Genomic DNA, 26,664 nt, shown 5'->3' on the forward strand with positions numbered 1-26,664 from the left:
ATTAAAATCCTTTCAATAATGAACTTTTCTAAGTCTTGACTCTACTACTCAAGGGCTATGGGAGGTTAAGCTAATCTCTCTGTGCCCCGTTTCTTTCTCTATAAAATGGAAATAATAATAGTACCTATGACATTAAGTTGTTTTGAGGGTGATATGCATTAAAATATGCAAAATGCTTGGAATATGAGTAAGCATATACTACATGTTCAAGAATTAGCAGTTATTACTTTTATCACTATTAATTTATGCCATCAAATTTATTTAGTATATACTGTTTAGAAACCTGGAGAAATACACAATGAACAAGAAACTCATGTTCTTCAGGAGCTTTGCCAAGAAGAGACGAGTATCCGTCAGAGTTACAAGGGTGTGTGACTAGTGCTATGATAAAACCGTCAGCCTCTGTGGTTGCACTCAGAATAAATCAACAAACTCTGCCTAGGGTTGTTGGCAAAACGTGAGTAGTTGGACTCTGAACTGTGTTAAATTAGTGTTGTAGTTTATCCAGACCACAAAAGTCTTTCCTTTCATCAGTATCTCTGAGAGTCAGTAGCTGGATCTCCCCCATAATCCAAGTCAGAAAATGTACAACATTTTTTCAATAATTTACTATGATCTTTAAAAAATTACACAGAATTTGCTTCTCTCAACCTACTGATGAACTTCAAGATGCGTTTTCTCTAATAGTTTAAAATATGTTTAGCATAATGTTTTCATATGTAGTCTGTGTATATACCACTACTATTGGCTGTCTGATTATTCTGACCTGCATACACCTTTTAAAATAATCTTTCTTCTTTGTGACTAACATATGTCTGGCTAGAAAACCAACACCTTCCTATCTAAAGCAATATAAAATCTAAAGTTATTTGGTGGGGTTGAATTACTAGGGATGTGGAGGAAGGGAGTCATTCCCCGTGAAGCACAGTCCAGAGTGCCAGATAGATTTTTCCTGGTTTGACCATAAGAATATATACAGAAAAAAAGTAGCACTAGGAAAGTAGTTACAGAAAAGGGAATGGGTGGCATTTTCAATTAGTTAATGGCATGGTCAAATATAAAAGGGCAGCTAGTTTATTTGTATAGACTCTTACAAGGCATGATATGTACTTGGCCTAGCAGTGACCTATAGAAGTGGTCTCTCCCTTGTTCCTGGAAAGTTCCTTTTGGATGAACTCTTTCCTGGGCAGGAGATGTCATCTGATGGTCTCACAGCTCTGTGTTACTAAGGACAAAGTCAGTTGAGAATTATGGGGCTGTTAGATTATGTGCCCAAGGAAGCAAAACGCAAACATCTCAAATAATAGCATAAGTAACACATATAAAGCTTTTTATTGTATATGCCAGGCATTGTGCTAAGCACTTTACATGTTTCAGCTCATGTAATTATTATAAAAACTCTAGGTTGTAAGGACTAATATTTTCCATTTTACAAGTGGGGAAGAAGAGTTTCAGAGTTAAATAACTTTAATATGCTCCAGATCATGGAGAGAGAGAATGGTGGTGATGGGCCAGGAAGCTTGTCTTCTAGGGGTAGGGGAGGCAAAATGTCTTCTCTACCCTCCAAGGGCTTCTTGCTGAGCCTAGGAATTAAACTTACCTAAGGCAAATTAACAGGAGAAAAGCATTTATTTTATTTCGTAATTTTTACATGTACATGAGAGCCATCACACACACAAAATAATGAAGACTCAAAGAAATGAAGTTGAATGCTTATATATTAGGCTGAACAAAGAATAGTAAATTGTGGAAAAGCAGCAAGACAGAGGGGTGTGGGCTAGGGCAGTTAGTTGTGGAAAAGTGACTAGGAAGATAAGATTGGCTGGTTAGTTCAACAAGATTTATTTGTGTTGATTTTTGTCAGCCTCCACTTCCCTAGTGATAAGCATGTCTTTCACATAGGAATTTAATCTCCTGCTTTCAGGAAGAAAAAGGAAGTTCAGAGTGCCTGTCTTGCATCTGCTGTTCTTCAATGTTTTTTACTCTAAATAACAAATAGGCCAAAGCAGCATATTTGGGGGCAGTGTATTTTCATCTCTTAAATGGGAAATAGCATGAACTGTATACTTAGATGAACATAATTTTGATACTGACCACTCAGTATTTTCGTCTTATTTTTCCCTCTCTCTGTTATTGATATTACTTTTTAGATGTAGTTCATTGTTTTTCAAAATGTTTACCTCTTTAAAGTGTTCTTCCTACCTCACTCAATAGGGCAAAAATAATAATGTATTCTTTATAGCATTAAGCATATAAACTTAGGTATTCAGGGGAACCCCACACTATGCATTCAAGTAGGATAATTAGTGGTATGAGTAGTATTTCTGTAAATAAAGTTTTATTTTGACAAAGCAAATATGATGCAAATTAAGATTTGGGAATATAATGAAAATTAAGGTTTCTTGAAATGAAGAGTATGGTAATTTGAGAATATCAAGACAGGCTGCTGTGGAAATTTTCAACAACCTTTAAGTAATGCAAGGTTTTCTATCTTCACTTTCATGCCTATAAACTATATTATCAGCCCTTTATTTCTTAGAACAGAAATACGTTTGTTTAGTGTGGAATGTCTTTTATTCTTACTGATTTTTATTACTATCACGTAATATTTCATAGTATAATTAGCAGCTTAGTGTTCTATGATTTGGGGGGACAAAAAAATTTAGAATTTTTCCTCATAGTCAGGGCCTGGCACGGTGGCTCACGCCTGTAATCCCAGCACTTTGGAAGGCCGAGGTGGGTGGATCACGAGGTCAGTAGATCGAGACCATCCTGGTTAACATGGTGAAACCCCGTCTCTACTAAAAATACAAAAAAAAATTAGCTGGGCGTGGTGGCCGGCACCTGTAGTCCCAGCTACTCGGGAGGCTGAGGCAGGGGAATGGCGTGAACCCAGGAGGCGGAGCTTGCAGTGAGCCGAGATTGCGCCAGTGCACTCCAGCCTGGGCTACAGAGCGAGACTCCGTCTCAAAAAGAAAACCAACAAAAGAATTTTTCCTCATAGTCTAGGGTGGGACTGATTAAACACAACACACTACACACACACGCACACAAACAGTATGTGTATACATATCACATATACAAATTTGCATATACATTTTTACATAAAATATATACATATATACACACATATCTCAAAAATGTACATAAAAATAGCAAATAAATACTAAAGTAACAAGAATGGAAAAGAAAAGAAATGGTTCCAAAATACTGTTAGACAAGATTTTTCTCTGAGCGGATGCTTTATGTGTTAATAAAACCACAGGAGGGCAAAGCTGGTATGGTTTATCCTCAAAGCTTTATTTATTCACAGCTGTTCAATAGTAGCAATAACGATTGATATCACTGTATCTCATCTCCATTTGGAAAGTGAAAAACAATTTTCAAATTCCATTAAAAAAGAAAGATAAAGCAAAATTTACCTCGCTACATAGAGTTGAATAGAAACATTCAATGAAGTCATTTTTTAAAAACTCTAACATGTCAAAATTTTAAGAATAGGCATCATTAAAAATGTTCTGTGATAAATATATCACTATCACAATTATTTGCTGTATTGGAAGGATTAAAATATTCTTTTTGTGCCTTCCTGGCTATGTGTTCCTTGCCTTTGGGCTCAACTCTTTCTTTAATAATCTTATTTTCAAAAGGTACATGAGAGATTAATGGTGAAGCTAATTACCTACGACGAGTATCCAGCATACATTTTTCTGATGAGTAATATTTTTACTTTGAAAAGTGTAATTTCAATTTGTAGTCAACACTTATTTTTAAGAGATTAAATATCTGGGAGCTCGGCTAAAAATGAAACCATAAATAAAGTTGACTATGCACTTGTTTGAAATTTATATCCTCCTACTTTCAAGTTATTTCTCAAATTGACAAATGTTTTTAAAAATTATTTTATTTTTAATGGGATTTTGATGAGTGTGTGTAAGATAGTACACAAAAGCAAATCTATGTTATAAAATCATGTGCTGAATAACAATGTTTCAGTCAAATTGGGCCACATATACTACAGTGGTCTCATAAAATTATAATGGAGCTGAAAATCTCCTATTGCCTGGTAACATAAAGAACAATGCATGACTCTTGTGTTTGTAGTGATGATGGTGTAAACAAACTTATTGCTGCCAGTCATATAAACATATAGCACATATAATTAAGTACAGTACATGATACTTGATGACAATAATAAATGACTTCAATCCTAGTTTATGTATTTACTATATGATACTTTGAATTGTTATTTTAGAGTGTGCTCCTACTTATAAAAAAATGTTAACTATAAAACGGCCTCAGGCAGGTTCTTCAGGAGCTATTCCAGAAGGCATTGTTGTCATAGGAGATGACAGTTCCAAGTGTGTCCCTGAAGACCTTCCAGTGAAACAAGATGTGGAGGTGGAAGACAGTGATATTGATGATACCGATCCTATGTAGGCCTGGGCTAATGTGTTTGTTTGTATTTTCATTTTTAGCAAAAAAAAAGTTTAAAAGGTAAAAAAAAATAACATAATGCTTTTAGAACAGGATATAAAAAAAGAAAATATTTTCAGCAGTAAAATGTGTGTTTTAAGCTGTGTTATTACAAGAGTCCAAAAGTTTTAAAAATTACAAAGTTCATAAAGTAAAATAGTTACAATAAACTAAGGCTAATTTATTATTGGAGAAATAAAACTATTTTATAAATAAATTTAGTATAGCCTAAGTGTACAGTGTTTATGAAGTCTATAATAGTAATGTCCTAGGGCTTCACATTCTCTTACCACTCACTGATTCAAACAGAGAAACTTCCAGTCCTTCAAGCTCCATTCATGGTAAGTGCCTTACACAGGTGTATGGTTTTTTACCTTTTATTTTTGAGACAAGGTCTCACTTTGTCACCTAGGCAGGAGTGCAAGTGATATGATCTGGGCTCACTGCATCCTTGACCTCCCAGGTTCAAGTGATCCTCCCAACTCAGCCCCCAAGTAGCTGGGACTACAGGTGTGTGCCACTACGCTCTACTAATTTTTGTATATTTTGTAAAGATGGGGTTTGTTATATTGCCCAGGCTGGTCTGGAACTCCTCCTGAGCTCAAGAGATCCACCACCTCAGCCTCCCAAAGTGCTAGGATTATAGACGTGAGCCACTGTGCCAAGGCATTTTTTATCTTTTATAGTGTACTTTTAGTGTGCCTTTTCTATGTTTAGATGTGTTTATATATACAAATATTTATCATTGTATTATAATTGCTTACAGTATTCAGTACAGTGCAGGTTTGTAGCCGAGGAGCAATAAGCTATACCATGTAGCCTAGGTGTGTAGTAGGCTACACCATCTATGTTTGTGTAAGTACATGCTATCACATGTTTGCACAATAATGAAATAATAATGATGCATTTATCAGAGCATATCCCTGTAGTTAAGTAATATATATGACTGTAGTTTAACTTTAAGCGATAGCCATTAGTACTAGTAGTCATGGCTAGATGGTCACATAAATATATATATATATTTTTTTTCAGTAGAAGACCCACTGATTGATTGATTATGCATATTTTAATAGAAGATAATTCATGTAGGATATCTTCAATGCATTATAAGATTTCCACTATATCTATCTCTTCACATGTTATTCCATAACATTCTAATTGGATGGAGAAAGACTGGAATAGTTCAGAAAGGTGTAGCTTTTAAGATCTGAATAAAGTTAATAGTGAGTCTTTTAAAACACATTTAAACAACTGTAAGTATAATCACAACAAGAGACTATGAAGGAAGAATAAATATTGCAAACGATACTTTATAGTCAATGCAAATACAGTACTTTGAATTACCCGAAATGTATAATGCACAAGAACTCTAAGTCATGTAGTTTACTTGTTGACCACCTGGCTATAGTTGAGTTTCTTCTGCAAAAGCTGTACCTAGTAACCTTCCAAAATTGTTTTTAAATAAAGTTCTTAAATTGTAGCAATAAACAGAAGGACAAAGTACACTTAATACTGCAGTTTATCAAAAGACATAAGAAATTTCAACTCATACTTGGAGAGTTAAAAAAATCAATGTTTTGGCTAAGGTATAAACATGTTTATAATGCAATTATTTGCATAACTCTAGTAATGCTAATGGTGACTATAAGATTAGGTTTCTAAAAAAACCACTAAAAACATAAAAATACTTAGCCTCATTATTTCCCTGTAGAACATATTCATTTACACCTAAATTTCAGTATTTACTATATCATCAAGTATTTACTATATCATCATTGCTGATTTTAAGTCACCTTCAAAGGATAAAGCAAAACCACCTATGAATTGGCATATTTGTTTATTTCTCGGTTTGTGAAAATGTCCTTAATTTTTTTGATGTAGCAAACAAATTTCAACTTTGATTGATTGCTATGCAAAAAAACAGAAGATAATCTGCTTTGCAATGAACTTTATATAGTTCAACTGCATACAGGCAACATGCTATATATGAAAAAGTTACTAACTGAACTACAGGTATTAAATACTGAAAAGAGTTAACAGTTTATTATAATTTATTTTATTTAACAGAAAATGTTGAAATCTTAAATAATTATATGAAGGCAAAGAATTATCAAACATAATTATTTACGGAAAATAAAACTATATAAACTTACATAACAGGCTGCGATGTCCACTAAAATTTTCATTAGCATATCATGGTATTTTTACAAGGTAGATTTTACATGCTATTTTTTACAAATGATCTCCAACATCTCTAAATTATCTCTTTCTGAGGGAGGGAAGATAAAATATTCAAAATGATTCAAAATTTAATTTATATTTCAAGGTCTTCATGAATAAGAAAAATAGGTGGAATTCCTTAACTTTAGAGTTTTTTGTTTTATTAGCCAAATATGCAGAAGACCGTAACTCTGAAACTGTTCAATCAATCACTCCCATTAACTCAAAACTCAACAATCCCTTTGGAACTGAGATTGAGATTGCTTTGTATCCCACATAGCAATTGGTGCCTAATAAATACTTGATGAATGAGCACTCAAGGTAATTATTTTTCTTTACTTTCTGTCAACTTCTACTGTAAAATTCTTTCTAAATTTTCTTAGATATGATAAGAGTTTCTACGACTTTATTTGTAGTAAAATGTAGACTCTTTTGGATATGTCTTGTGTTAAAAGTATCAAAATTCTATCATCTAACCATCACATATGACTTAATCATCTTAATGTATTTTATACAATTGAAGAATCATCTCACAGACTACCTGACATTTACATAATTTCAACTGAGAACATATTCTACTACTTGAGGTCTTGGCTTTTGTATGGCTCAGAATTCACTGAGTAATGTTGTTTTCAGGATATTGGATTAGCATGCCTGCCAGAACATTCATTAAGCATGGAACAAAATGTCAAGGTGACTTGTATCAAGATGTCTAGTGCAAAGAACCCATTACTTTTATTCTTCTCTATTTAGGGCCACAGTTCCAAAGGGTACAGTTAAGCACTGCGTGTATTATTTTCTGCATATGTTAAATATTTATTAGGTTTCAAGAAAAAAGGTGGATATAGATTAATAGAACTGAGCCCACTGAATAAAGTCAATTACTTTAAAAACTAGTATGTATTTCAGATAGTGACACACATCTTACAAAAAGACCTAAACATCCATGAAACTCAGTTATTAATAAAAAATATAAATGTATTTTGTTTTCCTTAAGTGTAATTTAATAAATTAATAATGGATTGGGCAATTGTTTAAACACACAGTGACCACAGAGTCTAGAGCATCTAGAAAAGGAAATGTAACAATTAATTATTTAGTTATCTCAGATTTCAGAAACAGGAAAAGCAGGGGACTTAGAATACAAAATTTCAAAATACTTACTAGGAGTGGCTAACTTAATTACCAACACCAAGTAATTATTACCTTTTTCTCTTCATTTGGATAACTTGGTTTATACATGCACTGATTACTTCAACAAACCTATGCATTACTATCAATAAAATTGGCTAGATGATCTTCAGTGACGCAGGGTCTGTGAACAGGAGTCTGAGTAATGACAGACCTCTTTCTTTTGGGGCCCCAAACAAACAGCCCCAGATCCATTGCTCATCTAGTACTTCAAGTCACTACCACCAGTTCATGAGAGTTGGAACTCACTCAAGATGATACCTCTTTGCCTGATTTAGGAGTATAGCTTTGACTAAATACTGCCTGAAGAATAAACATCCTTTTTTGTGACGCAAGCAGAGCCAGTAGATGTTTAGATGCTTGAAGAAGCATTTTATTTTAACTGAAACACTCATTATACAAAAAGATTGATAAGACAAGAAACATTCATTATACAAAAAGATTGATAAGACAAAGAACTTTTCTTTGAGTGTTGTTCTGGGGATTGGAATTCTAGATTTACTTTCTTGTTTAAACAACACATGTGATGCAATATCTAAGATTCCTAGTTTCAGTTTCCTCACCTTGGAGCAAGAAATAGGCACTTGCAATGCAGATTTTTTCTACCTTGTCACTATACTCCTTTCCTCCCCTTATTAATAATCTTTTCAGTTATGTCTCCACATATAATTGAACAACAGTTTCAAATTTCATCAATTAATCTGTGTAAGGCTGTCCAAAACATTCAGGTTCATTTTCAGAAACATAACTCGTTCCTTCACACTTAAACTATCATTATTTACCTAATGCTAATTAAATCATGTAATTTCGTATATAATTACACACGTCACCAGAAGAAACTGGTTTGGGAACAAAACAAGATGTCTTTGTATATGTAAAACTCACTGGAGGAATTGTGGAGTTTATGTGGGTGTCATCCATTAGGTTTATGTTAGGGAGCAGGGAAAAAATACAGAAGGAAAAAAAAAATAAAGCATCACAGATCCACTACATCTGAATCTCTTAAGAACCTTTAAGGGGGTGGAGCCAAGATGGCCAAATAGGAACAGCTCCAGTCTATAGCTCCCAGCATGAGTGACGCAGAAGATGGGTGATTTCTGCATTTCCATCTGAGGTACCGGGTTCATCTCACTAGGGAGTGCCAGACACTGGGTGCAGGACAGTGGGTGCAGGGCACCATGCGCGAGCAGAAGCAGGGCGGGGCACTGCCTCACTTGAGAAGCGCAAGGAGTCAGGGAGTTCCCTTTCCTAGTCAAAGAAAGAGGTAACAGACAGCACCTGGAAAATCGGGTCACTCCCACCCTAATACTGCGATTTTCCAATGGGCTTAAAAAACGGCACACCAGGAGATTATATCCCGCACCTGGCTCGGAGGGTCCTGTGCCCATCGAGTTTTGCTGATTGCTAGCACAGCAGTCTGAGATCAAACTGCAAGGCGGCAGCGAGGCTGAGGGAGGCGCGCCTGCCATTGCCCAGGCTTGCCTAGGTAAACAAAGCAGCCAGGAAGCTCGAACTGGGTGGAGCCCACCACAGCTCAAGGAGGCCTGCCTGCCTCTGTAGGCTCCACCTCTGGGGGCAGGGCACAGACAAACAAAAAGACAGCAGGAATCTCTGCAGACTTAAATGTCCCTGTCTGACAGCTTTGAAGAGAGTAGTGGTTCTCCCAGCACGCAGCTGGAGATCTGAGAACGGGCAGACTGCCTCCTCAAGTGGGTCCCTGACCCCCAAGTAGCCTAACTAGGAGGCACCCCCCAGTAGGGGCAGACTGACACCTCACACAGCTGGGTACTCTTCTGACACAAAACTTCCAGAGGAACAATCAGGCAGCAACATTTGCGGTTCACGAAAATCCGCTGTTCTGCAGCCACTGCTGCTGATACCCAGGCAAACAGGGTCTGGAGTGGACCTCTAGCAAACTCCAACAGACCTGCAGCTGAGGGTCCTGTCTGTTAGAAGGAAAACTAACAAACATAAAGGACACGCACACCAAAAACCCATCTGTACGTCACCATCATCAAAGACCAAAAGTAGATAAAACCACAAAGCTAGGGAAAAAACAGAGCAGAAAAACTGGAAACTCTAAAAAGCAGAGTACCTCTCCTCCTCCAAAGGAACACAGTTCCTCACCAGCAACGGAACAAAGCTGGACGGAGAATGACTTTGATGAGTTGAGAGAAGAAGGCTTCAGACGATCAAACTACTCCAAGCTACAGGAGGAAATTCAAACCAATGGCAAAGAAGTAAAAACTTTGAAAAAAATTTAGATGAATGGATAACTAGAATAACCAATGCAGAGAAGTACTTAAAGGAGCTGATGGAGCTGAAAGCCAAGTTTTGAGAACTACGTGAAGAATGCAGAAGCCTCAGGAGCTGATGCGAACAACTGGAAGAAAGGGTATCAGTGATGGAAGACGAAATGAATGAAATGAAGCAAGAAGGGAAGTTTAGAGAAAAAAGAATAAAAAGAAATGAACAAAGCCTCCAAGAAATATGGGACTATGTGAAAAGACCAAATCTACGTCTGATTGGTGTACCTGAAAGTGACAGAGAGAATGGAAGCAAGTTGGAAAACACTCTGCAAGATATTATCCAGGAGAACTTCCCCAATCTAGCAAGGCAAGCCAACATTCACATTCAGGAAATACAGAGAATGCCACAAAGATACTCCTTGAGAAGAGCAACTCCAAGACACATAATTGTCAGATTCACCAAAGTTGAAATGAAGGAAAAAATGTTAAGGGCAGCCAGAGAGAAAGGTCGGGTTACCCACAAAGGGAAGCCCATCAGACTAACAGCTGATCTCTCAGCAGAAACTCTACAAGCCAGAAGAGAGTGGGGGCCGATATTCAACATTCTTAAAGAAAAGAATTTTCAACCCAGAATTTCATATCCAGCCAAACTAAGCTTCATGAGTGAAGGAGAAATAAAATACTTTACAGACAAGCAAATGCTGAGAGATTTTGTCACCAGCAGGCCTGCCCTAAAAGAGCTCCTGAAGGAAGCACTAAACATGGAAAGGAACAACTGGTACCAGCCACTGCAAAAACATGCCAAATTGTAAAGACCTTCAAGGCTAGGAAGAAACTGCATTAACTAATGAGCAAAATAACCAGCTAACATCATAATGACAGGATCAAATTCACACATAACAATATTAACTTTAAATGTACATGGGCTAAATGATCCAATTAAAAGACACAGGCTGGCAAACTGGATAGTCAAGACCTATCAGTGTGCTGTATTCAGGAAACCCATCTCATGTGCAGAGACACACATAGACTCAAAATAAAGGGATGGAGGAAGATCTACCAAGCAAACGGAAAACAAAAAATGGCAGGGGTTGCAATCCTAGTCTCTGATAAAACAGACTTTAAACCAACAAAGATCAAAAGAGACAAAGAAGGCCATTACACAATGGTAAAGGGATCAATTCAACAAGAAGAGCTAACTATCCTAAATATATATGCACCCAATACAGGAGCACCCAGATTCAAAAAGCAAGTTCTGAGTGACCTACAAAAAGACTTAGACTCCCACACAATAATAATGGGGGACTTTAACACCCCACTGTCAACATTAGACAGATCAACCAGACAGAAAGTTAACAAGGATACCCAGGAATTGAACTCAGCTCTGCACCAAGCAGACCTAATAGACATCTACAGAACTCTCCACTCCAAATCAACAGAATATACATTTTTTTCAGAACCACACCACACCTATTCCAAAATTGACCACATAGTCGGAAGTAAAGCTCTTCTCAGCAAATGTAAAAGAACAGAAATTATAACAAACTGTCTCTGAGACCACAGTGCAATCAAACTAGAACTCAGGATTAAGAAACTCACTCAAAACCACTCAACTATATGGAAACTGAACAACCTGCTCCTGAATGACTACTGGGTACATAACGAAATGAAGACAGAAATAAAGATGTTCTTTGAAACCAATGAGAACAAAGACACAACATACCAGAATCTCTGGGACACATTCAAAGCAGTGTGTAGAGGGAAATTTATAGCACTAAATACCCACAAGAGAAAGCAGGAAAGATCCAAAATTGACACCCTAACATCACAATTAAAAGAAATAGAAAAGCAAGAGCAAACATATTCAAAAGCTAGCAGAAGGCAAGAAAGAACTAAAATCAGAGCAGAACTGAAGGAAATAGAGACACAAAAAACCCTTCAAAAAATTAATGAATCCAGGAGCTGGTTTTTTGAAAAGATCAACAAAATTGATAGACTGCTAGCAAGACTAATAAAGAAGAAAAGAGAGAAGAATCAAATAGACACAATAAAAAATGATAAAGGGCATATCACCACCAATCCCACAGAAATACAATCTACCATCAGAGAATACTACAAACACCTCTATGCAAATAAACTAGAAAATCTAGAAGAAATGGATAAATTCCTCGACCCATACACCCTCCCAAGACTAAACCAGGAAGAAGTTGAATCTCTGAATAGACCAATAACAGGCTCTGAAATTGTGGCAATAATTAATAGTTTACCAACCAAAAAGAGTCCAGGACCAGATGGATTCACAGCCGAATTCTACCAGAGGTACAAGGAGGAACTGGTACCATTCCTTCTGAAACTATTCCAATCAATAGAAAAAGAGGGAATCCTCCCTAACTCATTTTATGAGGCCAGCATCCTCCTGATACCAAAGCCTGGCAGAAACACAACCAAAAAAGAGAATTTTAGAACAATATCCTTGATGAACATTGATGGAAAAATCCTCAATAAAATACTGGCAAACCGAATCCAGCAGCACATCAAAAAGCTTATCCACCATCATCAAGTGGGCTTCATCCCTGGGATGCAAGGCTGGTTCAACATATGCAAATGAATAAATGTAATCCAGCATATAAACAAAACAAAAGACAAAAAACACAGGATTATCTCAACAGATGCAGAAAAGGCCTTTGACAAAATTCAACAACCCTTCATGCTAAAAACTCTCAATAAATTAGGTATTGATGGGACGTATCTCAAAATAATAAGAGCTATCTATGACAAACCCACAGCCAATATCATACTGGATAGGCAAAAACTGGAAGCATTCCCTTTGCATACTGGCACAAGACAGGGATGGCCTCTTTCACCACTCCTATTCAACATAGTGTTAGAAGTTCTGGCCAGGGCAATTAGACAGGAGAAGGAAATGAAGGTTATTTAATTAGGAAAAGAGGAAGTCAAATTGTCCCTGTTTGCAGATGACATGATTGTATATCTAGAAAACACCATTGTCTCAGCCCAAAATCTCCTTAAGCTGATAAGCAACTTCAGCAAAGTTTCAGGATACAAAATCAATGTACAAAAATCACAAGCATTCTGATACACCAAGAACAAACAGAGAGCCAAATCATGAGTGAACTCCCATTCACAATTGCTTCAAAGAGAACCAAATACCTAGGAATCCAACTTACAAGGGATGTGAAGGACCTCTTCAAGGAGAACTACAAACCACTGCTCAGTGAAATAAAAGAGGATACAAACAAATGGACTAACATTCCATGCTCATGGGTTGGAAGAATCAATATCATGAAAATGGCCATACTGCCCAAGGTAATTTATCGATTCAATGCCATCCCCATCAAGCTACCAATGACTTTCTTCACAGAATTGGAAAAAACTACTTTAAAGTTCATATGGAACCAAAAAAGAGTCCGCATCGCCAAGTCAATCCTAAGTCAAAAGAACAAAGCTGGAGGCATCACACTACCTGACTTCAAACTATACTACAAGGCTACAGTAAACAAAACAGCATGGTACTGGTACCACAACAGAGATATAGATCAATGGAACAGAACAGAGCCCTCAGAAATGATGCCGCATATCTACAACTATCTGATCTTTGACAAACCTGACAAAAACAAGCAATGAGGAAAGGATTCCCTATTTAATAAATAGTGCTGGGAAAACTGTCTAGCCATATGTAGAAAGCTGAAACTGGATCTCTTCCTTACACCTTATACAAAAATTAATTCAAGATGGATTAAAGACTTACATGTTAGACCTAAAACCATAAAAACCCTAGAAGAAAACCTGGACAATACCATTCACGACATAGTCATGGGCCAGGACTTCATGTCTAAAACACCAAAAGCAATGGCAACAAAGGCCAAAATTGACAAATGGGATCTAATTAAATGAAAGTGCTTCTGCACATCAAAAGAAACTACTGTCAAAGTGAACAGGCAACCTACAAAATGGGAGAAAATTTTCGCAACCTACTCATCTGACAAAGGGCTAATATCCAGAATCTACAATGAACTCAAACAAATTTACAAGAAAAAAACAACCCCATCAAAAAGTGGGCAAAGGATATGAACAGACACTTCTCAAAAGAAGACATTTATGCAGCCAAAAAACACATGAAAAAATGCTCATCATCACTGGCCATCAGAGAAATGCAAATCAAAACCACAATGAGATCCCATCTCACACCAGTTAGAATGGCCATCATTAAAAAGTCAGGAAACAACAGGTGCTGGAGAGGATGTGGAGAAACAGGAACACTTTTACACTGTTGGTGGGACTGTAAACTAGTTCAACCATTGTGGAAGTCAGTGTGGCAATTCCTCAGGGATCTCGAACTAGAAATACCATTTGACCCAGCCATCCTATTACTGGGTATATACCCAAAGGACTATAAATCATGCTGCTATAAAGACACATGCACATGTATGTTTATTGTGGCACTATTCACAATAGCAAAGACTTGGAACCAACCCAATATCCAGCAACGATAGACTGGATTAAGAAAATGTGGCACATATACACCATAGAGTACTATGCAGCCATAAAAAATGATGAATTCATGTCCTTTGTAGGGACATGAATGAAACCGGAAATCATCATTCTGAGTAAACTATCACAAGGACAAAAAATCAAACACCGCATGTTCTCACTCATAGGTGGGAATTGAACAATGAGAACATATGGACACAGGAAGGGGAACATCACCGTCCGGGGACTGTTGTGGGGTGAGGGGAGGGGGGAGGGATAGCATTAGGAGATATACCTAATGCTAAATGACGAGTTAATGGGTGCAGCACACCAACATGGCACATGTATACATATGTAACAAACCTGCACATTGTGCATATGTACCCTAAAACTTGAAGTATAATAATAATAATAATAATAATAATAAAAACAGTGGATGCTGAAAATGTCATGTTAAATGAAAAGAAGCCAGAGACAAAAGGTCACAGTGTATATGAGTCCACTTATATGAGTTGTCCAGAATAGGCAAATTTGTAGAGACAGAAAGCAGATTAGTGGTTACTAGGGGTTGGGGGGATGGGGAAATGAGGAATAACTGTTTAATGATTACAGGCTTTCTTTTTGGGGTGATACAAACATTCTGAAATTAGGTAACGGTGATGGTTGTATAACCTTGTGACTGTACCAGAAGCTGTGGATTATAAACTTTAAAATATGGTTAATTCTCATTTATAAGTGGGAGCTAAACATCAAGTACTTATGGACATAAAGTTGGCAACGATAGATACTGGGGACTACTAGATGGGAAGGAAGGCAAGGGGCAAGGGTTGAAAAACTCACTGTTGAGTACTATGCTCAGCACTGGGGTAACGGGATCCTACATACTCCAAACCTCAGCATTGCACAATATACTCAGGTAACAAACCTGCACATGTACCCCCTGAATCAAAAATTAAAGTTGGAAACATTTTTTAATAATAATAAATTATGATTAAATTGTGACAAAAAAAAGAACCTTTAAAATTTCACAGGTTATTCTTATGCACATTAAATTTGGTAATGATTCCTAGAACATTATAGAATACTTGCTAATATTTAATATGAGGAGAAAAATGTGCTATATAGCAGGGCAGCAAACTAGAGGATAATTCTAAAAGAATCCTGTGGAAATACAGTTTTCTATTACCAGTGTAGTGGATATTGCTCTTTTAAAATTTATTTTTGAGTGCCTGATATCAAACCCTGTTTTCTATAGGGGGTGAGTCCCCTGTGAGCTTAGCTGGAAGCAAGGCATATGTCTCCCCACAGAAGGTGCATCAGGGTCCAGACATTTGTATTTGAGCTAGGGTAAAGGCACGTGCCCTAAGCTTAGCCAATTGGATGACCCCTCCCAGGACTTTACATCTGAACGAAGAGAAATCAAGACATTGGGACAGTTCAACATTATTCACTTTTGTTGTGGACAGACTCTGTCAGTGGCAGAGCAGAAGTAGAGGCAGCAAAACTGTCATGACAGAGGAGTGTTCCCAATGCAATGGTGGCAGTGGGCGTATCTCAAACATTGATGTCCTAAACTATTTCTATCATGGTATCTTGGAAATATTCTTATACCTAGTTTCCCTTGGTTACTGCCTGGTTCTCAATGTCTTCTATCATTTCTGTAAACTATTACATGTAGTTTATATTATATAAAATATATATACAGTATTTTTCAATAAATTTATTTTTTTCTTAAATTGGACATGATTAATCTCTGACGGGTATAACCACATGCACACCTATTTTGTGCTGCATACCTGAGGACCCACTTCAACCCTCTAATACTCACAGCTGACAGTGTGGATGAATTTACTTTTAGAGTTCCCAAAGCACAATAACCCTGATATTTCTACTGTTTACTCACAACTTGGATGTTCTTTTCAAAATTCACTTTAACATAATCACTAAAAATGCCTGTCTAGTACTTGCATTTAAAAAAAATGGTACTTAGAAATGAGATGATTTTACTTTTTTTTTTTTTTGAGACGGAGTCTCGCTCTGTCGCCCAGGCTGGAGTGCAGTGGCGCAATCTCGGCTCACTGCAAGCTCCGCCTCCCGGGTTCACGCCATTCTCCTGCCTCAGCCTCTCCGAGTAGCTGGGACTACAGGCGCCCGCCACCAAGCCCAGCTAATTTTTTGTATTTTTAGTAGAGACGGGGTTTCACTGTGATCTCGATCTCCTGACCTCGTGATCCACCCCCCTCGGCCTCCCAAAGTGCTGGGATTACAAGCGTGAGCCACCGTGCCCGGCCGATGATTTTACTTTTTAAAGAATTGTATAATATGTTGTTTTTGTGTCCATTTGTTTACAAATTAAAACCACAACATTTTCATTTCCTTGTGCCAGCAAAAGTTGTTACAAATAGTGACACACCAATAAACTGTGAGGAGATTTACTCAGCTAAGAAAAAGTACCAAAGTGCTCCTTTAAAGCATTAATTTTTGTCACATTTTGAAAGTTAATATTTATTGTGTTAACTTCTATCACGATTCTTAAAAATATGAAATGTGATGTTTCTAGTTTTTGTAATTAACATTAAATCATTCTTTCATTAAATACCTCAAGCTTTGTGATCAACATTCATAGCTTCAATAGGTCAATTGCTGCACTTCGTACTTACTTTTCATTCTAGCTAAAATTAAGCAAACATTACAATGTTCTGTTGATTTCGAAGTGTTCAAATCACCTTGAATACTTGCTATTCAAGAGAAACCATGCATTTTTGACCGCAAGGCAATCATTTTCAGATGTCAACTAAATGAATTATCTAAATTCTTTAGGTCAAAGAAAACTATATCTAATTATAAAAGAAAATGTCTATGTGTTTTTCATAACTATAGTAAGTAATCAGTAAGTATAGTATATCTGGATATATTTGATTGAAAAGAACACAAAGCCATACTCACATTGGCTTAACTCACATAATTGAAAATCAAGAAGAAGTGCAGATGTTAGGTTGGATCGATGCAGTGTTGCAATCACGTCATCAAGGAAAAGTTTCTTTCAGTCTCTCAGCTCTCCCTTCCGTAGTATAAGCTCATCTTAAGACTGATTTCCTCCTGGTGGGTTAAAAGAAGATGTGGCATTTATAGATTTCATATCCATAACCCATACTTTTCAAAAGGAAAAAGTGGATTAGCTTTTGCTGGTTCTTTCAGAAATCCAAGGAACTACTGCCTTTAGAATACTTCAGGAAACTTCCTCTCAAATGTACTTGCCAACATTTGGTCACATACCTATTTCTGAAATAATCTGTTTGGTTAAAGAATTACGTTTTGGTTAATTAGGACTGGGTTACTTGAATCAACATTATGACAATTGAGATCAGATAACCCAAGTTAAATTCATACCATGAGGAACTACCTCTGGGGCTTTTCTCCTAAACAATAAAGCACACAGTGAGCACTGCATAGAGTATTTGTAGACTTTGTACTACATGACAATGAACAATATATGACATAGAGAGGCAAGATACAAAAAAAAAATGTATAACAAAACAGCATTTTCTTTTTTTTTTTTTTTTTTTTGAGACGGAGTCTCTCTCTGTCGCCCAGGCTGGAGTGTAGTGGGCATGATCTCTCGGCTCATTGCAAACTCGGCCACCCGTGTTCACGCCATTTTCCTGCCTCAGCCTCCCGAGTAGCTGGGACCACAGGCACCTGCCACCGTGCCCAGCTAATTTTTTTTTTGTATATTTAGTAGAGATGGGTTTACACCGTGTTAGCCAGAATGGTCTCAATCTCCTGACCTCGTGACCTGCTGACCTTGGCCTCCTAAAGTGCTGGGATTACAGGCGTAAGCCACTGCACCCGGCCCAAAGCAGCATTTTCTAACAGTCTAACATAAATATAGAATAAAGTGAAAAATTTTATAAAACATAAAATTAAATAACCTCATACCATATAGTATTTATTAAAAGTATTATACAAACAATAAGTTCAAAATAATATTTTGATTTATTCATCACATGTTTGGCTTCCAACCTAGACTGTAAACTTCTAGTTTCTATCCCTAAGCAACTAACACAGTGACTTACTCATATTAGATATTTAATAAAGGGTGTTCAGTAGAATAAGCAGAAAAAAAAATCAATACTGGCTGAATTACTCACTTTGTTTAAATAGGTGCAGCTTAAATGGCAAACTTTTGGCTTTAGAGTGAACTTCCAAAACACATAGTCCGCATCCTTCTCATTATTAGAATCAGAAAATAAATGAAAAAAATAAAGCTGAATTACCTATTTTGTTTCGTTTTGTGACCTGAGCATTACTGTTTGCCAGAGGTAATGGAGGTAATTAAAGAACAATGGAAAAAGGCCAATGCAAATATTTGGAGTGTAGATGAAATGAAATGCATCTTTATATTAATTGTCAAAAGCCTGCAGGGTATTCAAATAAAATTGTCTTTGGAGGGTGACAGGTTCTACCTACTGAGTGGAAGCTGAAATACTGAGAGATAATGAGTTCCAAATAAGTAAAGAAAGAAAAGTTATCTAAATATTGAGTTTTGAGTTCATACATACAGTTAGAGATGAAAGAAAATGGTCATGATGAAATATAAATAAAAACAAGAAACCAATTAAATGTGTGAAAAAAAGTAGTCAACTGTATCACTGTCTTCTCCAAATTCTGAAAGGCACTAAGGATTGTGTTAACTTTATCTGATTTTAGTCTTCTTTTTGAATTAGTATAAGTTTTTTCAGTGCAAAAATATAGGTTTTCTTTATTAAACTATCAAGCACTGTACAGTGGAATGGGAGTCTTACTTGAATATCCTAAAAGGTAACTTCTTACTCAGGAAATTTCTCTTGAAAAACTATGTACTTATAGTTAGAGGGACTGAGAACTCTTGACAGTAACTGCAGAAGAACACAGTTGTTTACTCCCTCTACAGTCCTCTGCTCTATTTTATATTTAATTATAAATGAAAACAGACACTTTTATATATTTCTTGGGTTATACCTCTTCAAGATAATTCATATTTGAAAAAAGTATGCTATGATGGTTTTCACAGTCAACTCAGGCTGCCTAAGACAAAATACTATAGACTGGGTGGCTTAAAAAACAGACATTTATTTCTCACAGTTCTCAGGACTGGGAAGTTCAAGATCAGGGTGCCAGCCTGGCCAGGTTCTGGAGTGGGTACTCTAGCTGGCTTGTCAGTGGCTGCCTTCTTGCTGCATCCTGACATGGTAGAGAGAGGAAGCTCTGGTACCTCTTCCTCTTCATATAAAGGCACTAATCCCATCTTGGGGGCTCTACCCTCATGATCGTATCTAAACTTAATTACCCCCAAGGCTCCACTTCCTAATATCATCCCACTTGCAGGGGCTAAGCCTTCAATGTGTGCATTTGGAGCAGGAACACAAACATTCAGTCTATAACAATGGTTGACTTTGGCTTTTGTTTTATGTGAAAATTCCATCTGTCACTCTGTGAACAGATTTTTAAACTTTTAATAAATCAGTACAGATATCCTAACTTTGTAATGCTTACCTCATGAGGACTGTTTGGCATGATTTACTAATCATATCTCCTGAATTTAGCTAGTCATTTAAGAACTGTCAAATCCATATTGTACTCTGTCAATGGGCGCGATGGCTCACGCCTGTAATCCCAGCATTTTGGGAGACCGAGGTGAGTAGATCACGAGGTCAGGATATTGAGACCATCCTGGCTAACACGGTGAAACCCCATCTCTACTAAAAAATACAAAAAAAAATTAGCCGGGCGTGGTGGCGGGTGCCTGTAGTCCCAGCTACTCGAGAGGCGGAGGCAGGAGAATGGTGTGAACCCGGGAGGTGGAGCTTGCAGTGAGCAGAGATCGTGCCACTGCACTCCAGCCTGGATGACATAGAGAGACTTCATCTCAAAAAATAATAAAATAAAATAAAATTAAATTAAATTAAAATAAAATAAAATATAAAAGAACAAATTCTCATGGGAAGAAAAACGCTACCAAATTTTATAAATTATCTATTGCCTCATTGAAAATCACCTCAAAATCTAATGGCTTAAAACAATAACCATTTTTTCTGTTATTCTTCAATATGCCATTTAAGCTTTACTTAGCTGGGTGGTTCTTCTGGTTGCAGCTGGGCTGGGTCTTGTTGTCTGTATTTATGTCTGCAACCGGTGCCTCTGCTGTGAAGTTGTCTTGGGGCTAGCTAGTAAATGAAAACCTCTACTGATCAGATCTTTGTGTTCTTTGCTCTTCCAGCAGGCTAACTAACCCTTTATTGTTCTTATGGTAACATGGTGGTTTGGCAGAGAGGGAGGGGGAGGGAGAGGGAGAGGGAGTGGGGGAGAGGTGGGGAGAGGCAGGGTGGGTGTATGTGGGGTGGGGGAGAGAGAGAGAGAGAGAGAGAGAAAGAGAAGCAGCATGGTGGCTTGCCAAAACTGTGGGGAGGGGAAGGAGAGAGAAAGCAGCATACAGGAGATTTGGAGACATGGGCTCTCTAAATATGCTATATTCTGTTGGTCAAGGCCCAAACCAAATTCAAGAGGTAGAGAAGTAGTCTGTGCCTCTTGATGGAATGAGCTGCAAAGTCTTATTTTAAAGGAGTCTCCACACAGAGGAAAATAATTCCAGCCATTTCCCTCAACAATCTACCACACGTGTCTTTGTGCCTCAGTTGTCTGCAGAGTGAGTTTATGGCTTAACAATATCAACAAAGTCTGAATTCTCATTCTGCTTTTGCTAGTATAGAACAAATTCAAATTTAGCTCAAAGGATATGTGTAGTATAAGTAGTGTAGCCATACATTTTGTGCATTCTCATGGACGTAGTATCCAAGTAAAATAATCTCCTCTAATGTTGATATAAATACAGTAATCTACCGTTAACTATGGAGTACAGTTAGTATAATCCCTAAAAGAATTAGCAACAATTGTATGAAATTTAGCTGAACTTTTCTCTCTGCATTCAGCATGTATACCCAGGCAGTTTTGAAAGACATGACTTACTATTTAGTGTGATTTCATTTAGGAGTTTCTCAACGTGGGGTATAATGAATGTTAATTCAGGCTTACAATGGATGGTATCCTGTGCCCATTTATGAATATAAGAAGGAACAGTTGAAAAAGAGTCATTATTTCCATCATTAATTTTCTAATTCAAACACATGGAAATGACTTATGAAGATTTTAGTTGCCTTTGTTTAAAAACTCATGGTTTTTTTTTTTTTTTTTCAGTTTTCTTTTGCTTTAGTTGAGAGGAAAAGATTTGTCAATTGAGTAAAGATATTTCATCTCCTTCACTGATACTGCCATGAGTTATTAATTAGGTTTCTGAGTTTGGTGCTATTCTTTCCTGGTCACCATGATGTGTCATTGAAACAGGCTCATTAAAATGAGTGATATGTGTTGTAATTTCATTAGTGTCATCAATAATATATTACACTTTCCTTTTAGTAGTCTCTTTGTGTTGTGTGTGGGTCAGGATAACTGTATGAATTACATTTATAAGATCCAAATTGTTACAGATGAGGGAAGATAGGCATGAGGGTGGAATTAATGTTATTTTACACATGATAACTACTAAAATGATTTCGATTAAATAATGTTTTAATTAGGTCTGATGTCTCTACATGCCATTCTAAGATACATGTTCTGTGTATGCAAATAAGATGGTGATTTATTGAATTAGATCTATGCTAACACAATCTGTTCTTCCTGCAGGGAAATCTTTCTAAATTGGACTAAAGCAGGTGTATTGAAGAGCAGTAATGATTCACTAAGGAATATGAGTCCTTGTGGCTGTAGAGGACAGACTTTTAACATGGAAACTCTTAAAATATATTCTCACTTTCTTTCCACCATATTTTTTCTGCCAGACATGTGCCTTTTGACTGGCTAATGGTCAATTCCTAGTCTGTCTTTCCTGATCTGAACAATATGGGTCTATAATGGAGGAGAGACACACTTAGGCACTCTGATATAGTGTTTGTTGTTAACATCTTTTAACTCTATTTGACCAATTCAATTTTGGTGACATTACATGAGAATTCAAAGAGCTTTTGAATTAGAAGCTTCCATAAGAGTATTGACCTAATTGAAATATTCACAAACAAGAAGCATTTGCATATTAAAAATGGTATAATACTGGTTTTGCTGTCAAGAGATGATTCTGGGAGTACTTAGGATTAATGATTGAATATGTAAAAGTTCTCAGAGCCAAGAAATACATGAGAACATATGTGATAAAATGTAAAAACATGATTTTGTTTTAGCCTTCCATTTAAGTATTAAAAGTAATATAATGCTATATTTTCATAAGTGATTCAAAATGCAGAAATTTTATGTAAGCAGGAAGCTAAGTGGTTTTCAGTACACAAAAAAAAACTGCAAAAGATGAGCTAATTCTGAAAATCAGTAAGAGAAATGATCTTTCTCATGAAAATTTAAAGAAGGTATTTTTGTTAGCCCCGATTTGTTTTTAAGGTAATACAATTTATCTGGGTGAAAAAACATATTTCTACTATTATAATAAAGATCATCTAACTTAAGTAACATCAGCAGCTACCCAAAATGAAGGTTTTTTTAAATGATGATGAAAAAATCTCAGTCACTTGTATTCTCCTAGAGTCTCAGTATCTTAGCTTTATGCTGATTTGTATCCAATTTGAGTAGAAATGGATATGAGTGTTTATCTTCCATAATAGCTTGCCACAAGCCTACTACTTGAATCATGTAGCATATGGAAAATGTGTTTAGCTACTTGCAGAATTTCACAAACTAAAAAAAGATCCATTTCTGCTCATAGGGCTTGTTTACAGTCATTATAAAAGCATGTTACTATGTTGCTTACTAGTTAGGAGAAGCAAGTGTTGGCATACTCCCCATTCCATTGCATTGGCCTTTAGGAAATGTATGTATTGATTTTCAGTTCTAAAACAGTAATCATTCTAATTTCTTGTGTTTTAGACCTGAACATGTTTTTAGGATGTATTCTTATTCTTCTACATTATATCTCTTCTAGATATTTTATGGTAGTTATTGACACATTTTACAAAAATATATTAGAGACTGTTCATGCCTATGTGAATTGCCATCACAGGATTAATCTGTAACTTTTATGAGCATATTTTATTAATAACATCATTAAATTGAATATGGATATTTAACATTTAATAAGCACAGAATGTATATGTAGAAATGTACTTCATGCCGTTGGGTTTTGCAAATGTGGAAAAGTCATGATAACAGCCTAAGAATCTTTAAACATGCCCCCCATGATATACTAGTTGCAATGTTACAACTCATTTAAGGAATAATTCTTGATAACAATGATTATAATATTTTTGTTTGTCAGCATACTAAACAATTTGTCCTCAAGGCATGGAAATAAAATGTTTGACACAATTTTAAAAATATCGATTGTGCTCTCTCTTAAATTCTGGAAATATATTTGCCATTTAATGATTCACAATTAAACATGAAACTCAAAGTGAAGGAAGAGAATTCAAAACTATAAATATTATGAAAAATGATTAATTTTTTATTATAGTAGTTTATTCTTTTAGTAAAGTAGTATAAGTTGTCTACAAAGCAGTATTTTTTACATAGCTGATTAAAATATTTTTAATCCATTTTTATCTTTAAAATATCTTGATTACTAAATGACTTTTTCATCATTTGTATATGAATACATATATATATATATCCATTTATATTTATGTTTGTTTTAATAGTAGATTATGAATGTAAATATGTTTGATATGTATCCTGGCACCAGAAGCCAAGTCTTTTTCCTAAATGACAGGAAAGCTTATGCTAGCCTGAAAAAACTAACTTTTGTATAGGTTCTGTCATGTACAAAAATATTCCAGGCAGTTTCATCTCCATTTTGAACAATTCTACAGTTCAAAGTTTCTCAAATTATTTGGTTTCTTATTTTTATGAAATAAAACTAATATTTAGGGAAACTTTCAATAAGTATTTCACTAATTCTCACTAAGTCATTTTGAGATATCATCAAAACATTTTCAAAAGTTCTCTGTATAAAAATACATGTATACATATGTATATGTACATACATAAATAATCTCTTACATGATTACATTCTCATGGTTGAATGGCTTCTGAAAATCTCTTTAATGTTAAGAATACTTGGAGAATAGCAAAGGGAAAACATCTGCTTTAAAGAATGTTCTGCATCTGGAAGTAGAGACAAAATTTTCAGAGTATACAGGGGAATCTAACATTTCCTGGTACTGGATGATGAATCAATTTTGTATTTATTGAACATATAGCTTATTCCCAGATTGCACATTTCTCATCTGTAACAGAGGCCTGGAGCAGCTGTGTGTATGAGCATAGATTGTGCATTTCCCAGGCCAGGTGACCACAATGTGGGTCAAGCCAGCAGTGTTGGTGATGAGGCAGATGGAGTTGTCCCCAGTGCCAGAGGCAGTTCTATCCCGCTTTTATGTGCTCCTTGGGCTACAGAGCTTCTACACTCCACAAGGCTTTATACCAGAGCATTGCTCACAACCCTCTTGCTACTCCACCTGGGAGGTAATTTTCTCCCTCCCATATTCAGGGAATATATTTTTCTTAATACAAACTATAAACCTAAATTCAAGAATATTCAGAATTTTGAGAGTATCTTTCTTGCACTGCTCTATTTTCTTAATACAATGCCAAGTTTACTCATAAGCATGAAGATAAAGGATATTGGACTATTAGAGATAGTTCCTATTTAAATTTTTCTGTCTTGAACAAAATCATTGAAATAATCTCTCTATTCAAGAATCTTCTTTTCCCACCACCACTCATCATGTACTCATTTTCAACAGAAATTTCTCTCCAAAGATACAAAATCGACTGTTCTTCAATGAATTAGAGCTTAAAATGCAAAATAAGCTGAACTGATATAACTTATACCAACATTATTGAGGGTCTACTGAGTTCCCAGCACTGAACTAAGCCAGATAAAAATGTAACTAAATTAAATCACCACGACTAAAGACCTCCTAGCTTCACAGCACTGAATTAGACTTGATACAGAAGTAACATGTTCTTCACTCTGAAGTGTAAAGCAATGAGATCATAACATATTCTTGAAAATAGAGATCAGGATATCACAACAGATAAGACACAGAGATGGATAAATGAATATCAGAAGCCAATTGGACATGTAAGGAAAGTGAATGACTTACAGGGTTCTGGCTTAGGGGATTAGGTAGATTTCACTCCCCATTAATCCCTACAGAGCATGTGGTGAAAAGTGCTGACAAGGCTGAGACAGTGAAGCATTGCTGAGAGGAAATGGTGATCAAGAACTCAATCAAGTTGATGCTGGTGCTAGAGAAAAGTATAAATTAATAAGTTTTGTGCTGTGGCCCTGATTCCATCTTTTCAAACTCAGTCATCACTGTTCAATTTAAGTCTTTGTCACCTTTCATCTGGACTAAGTGGTCTTCTGTTCTCCAGGCTCTATATTACAACCAACGTAATTATTCCAAAATGAAATATAATCACTTTTCTTTCTTGCTTACATCCTTTCGCTGGTTTCCTATTGCTTATAGGAACAAGCTTAATCTTTTTACCTTGGTTTACCAGGCCCTGTATGATATGACTATGGCTTGTTCTCCCATGTCTGCTCCTATCATTGCCCAGTCTGGCCCTATACTCTGATCTTACAAAAATGCTAACATGGATTTCACTAAGGATATCATGGTGTTCTATAATTTTGTGTCTTTGCTTATGCCATTCCTTCTGCATAGGATGCTGTCCTGTCTTCATCTCTTTTAGCTTTTTTCCTTTCCTAAACTTTTGTAACTGGTAGCTCCCCTCATCTTTCAAGATGCTGTTTAAATATTCTCCATTTAGACCTTTTTTAGACTTTTCCCGGGAGCAATCTATCATCTGTTATAACTAGACCTTACATCTCTACTATAACAATTAGAAAAATGTATTTAAGTTATTTACCTGTTTGCCTCTCTTATTAGACCATGAGATTTCAGCTAGTTTGGGTTGGAAATAAGACAGTGAT

At 36.2% G+C, this 26,664-nt stretch overlaps 1 protein-coding gene across 1 annotated transcript in view; it reads left to right on the forward strand.

Annotated features, from left to right (window-relative positions):
* The window catches only part of NAALADL2 (N-acetylated alpha-linked acidic dipeptidase like 2), a 959,155-nt gene that overhangs the window by 923,747 nt on the left and 8,744 nt on the right, over nt 1-26,664 (forward strand). The window lies entirely within an intron of this gene.

The sequence above is a fragment of the Hylobates moloch genome, unplaced genomic scaffold, assembly GCF_009828535.3.
Source record: "Hylobates moloch isolate HMO894 unplaced genomic scaffold, HMol_V3 SCAFFOLD_13, whole genome shotgun sequence".
Classification (NCBI taxonomy): domain Eukaryota; kingdom Metazoa; phylum Chordata; class Mammalia; order Primates; family Hylobatidae; genus Hylobates; species Hylobates moloch.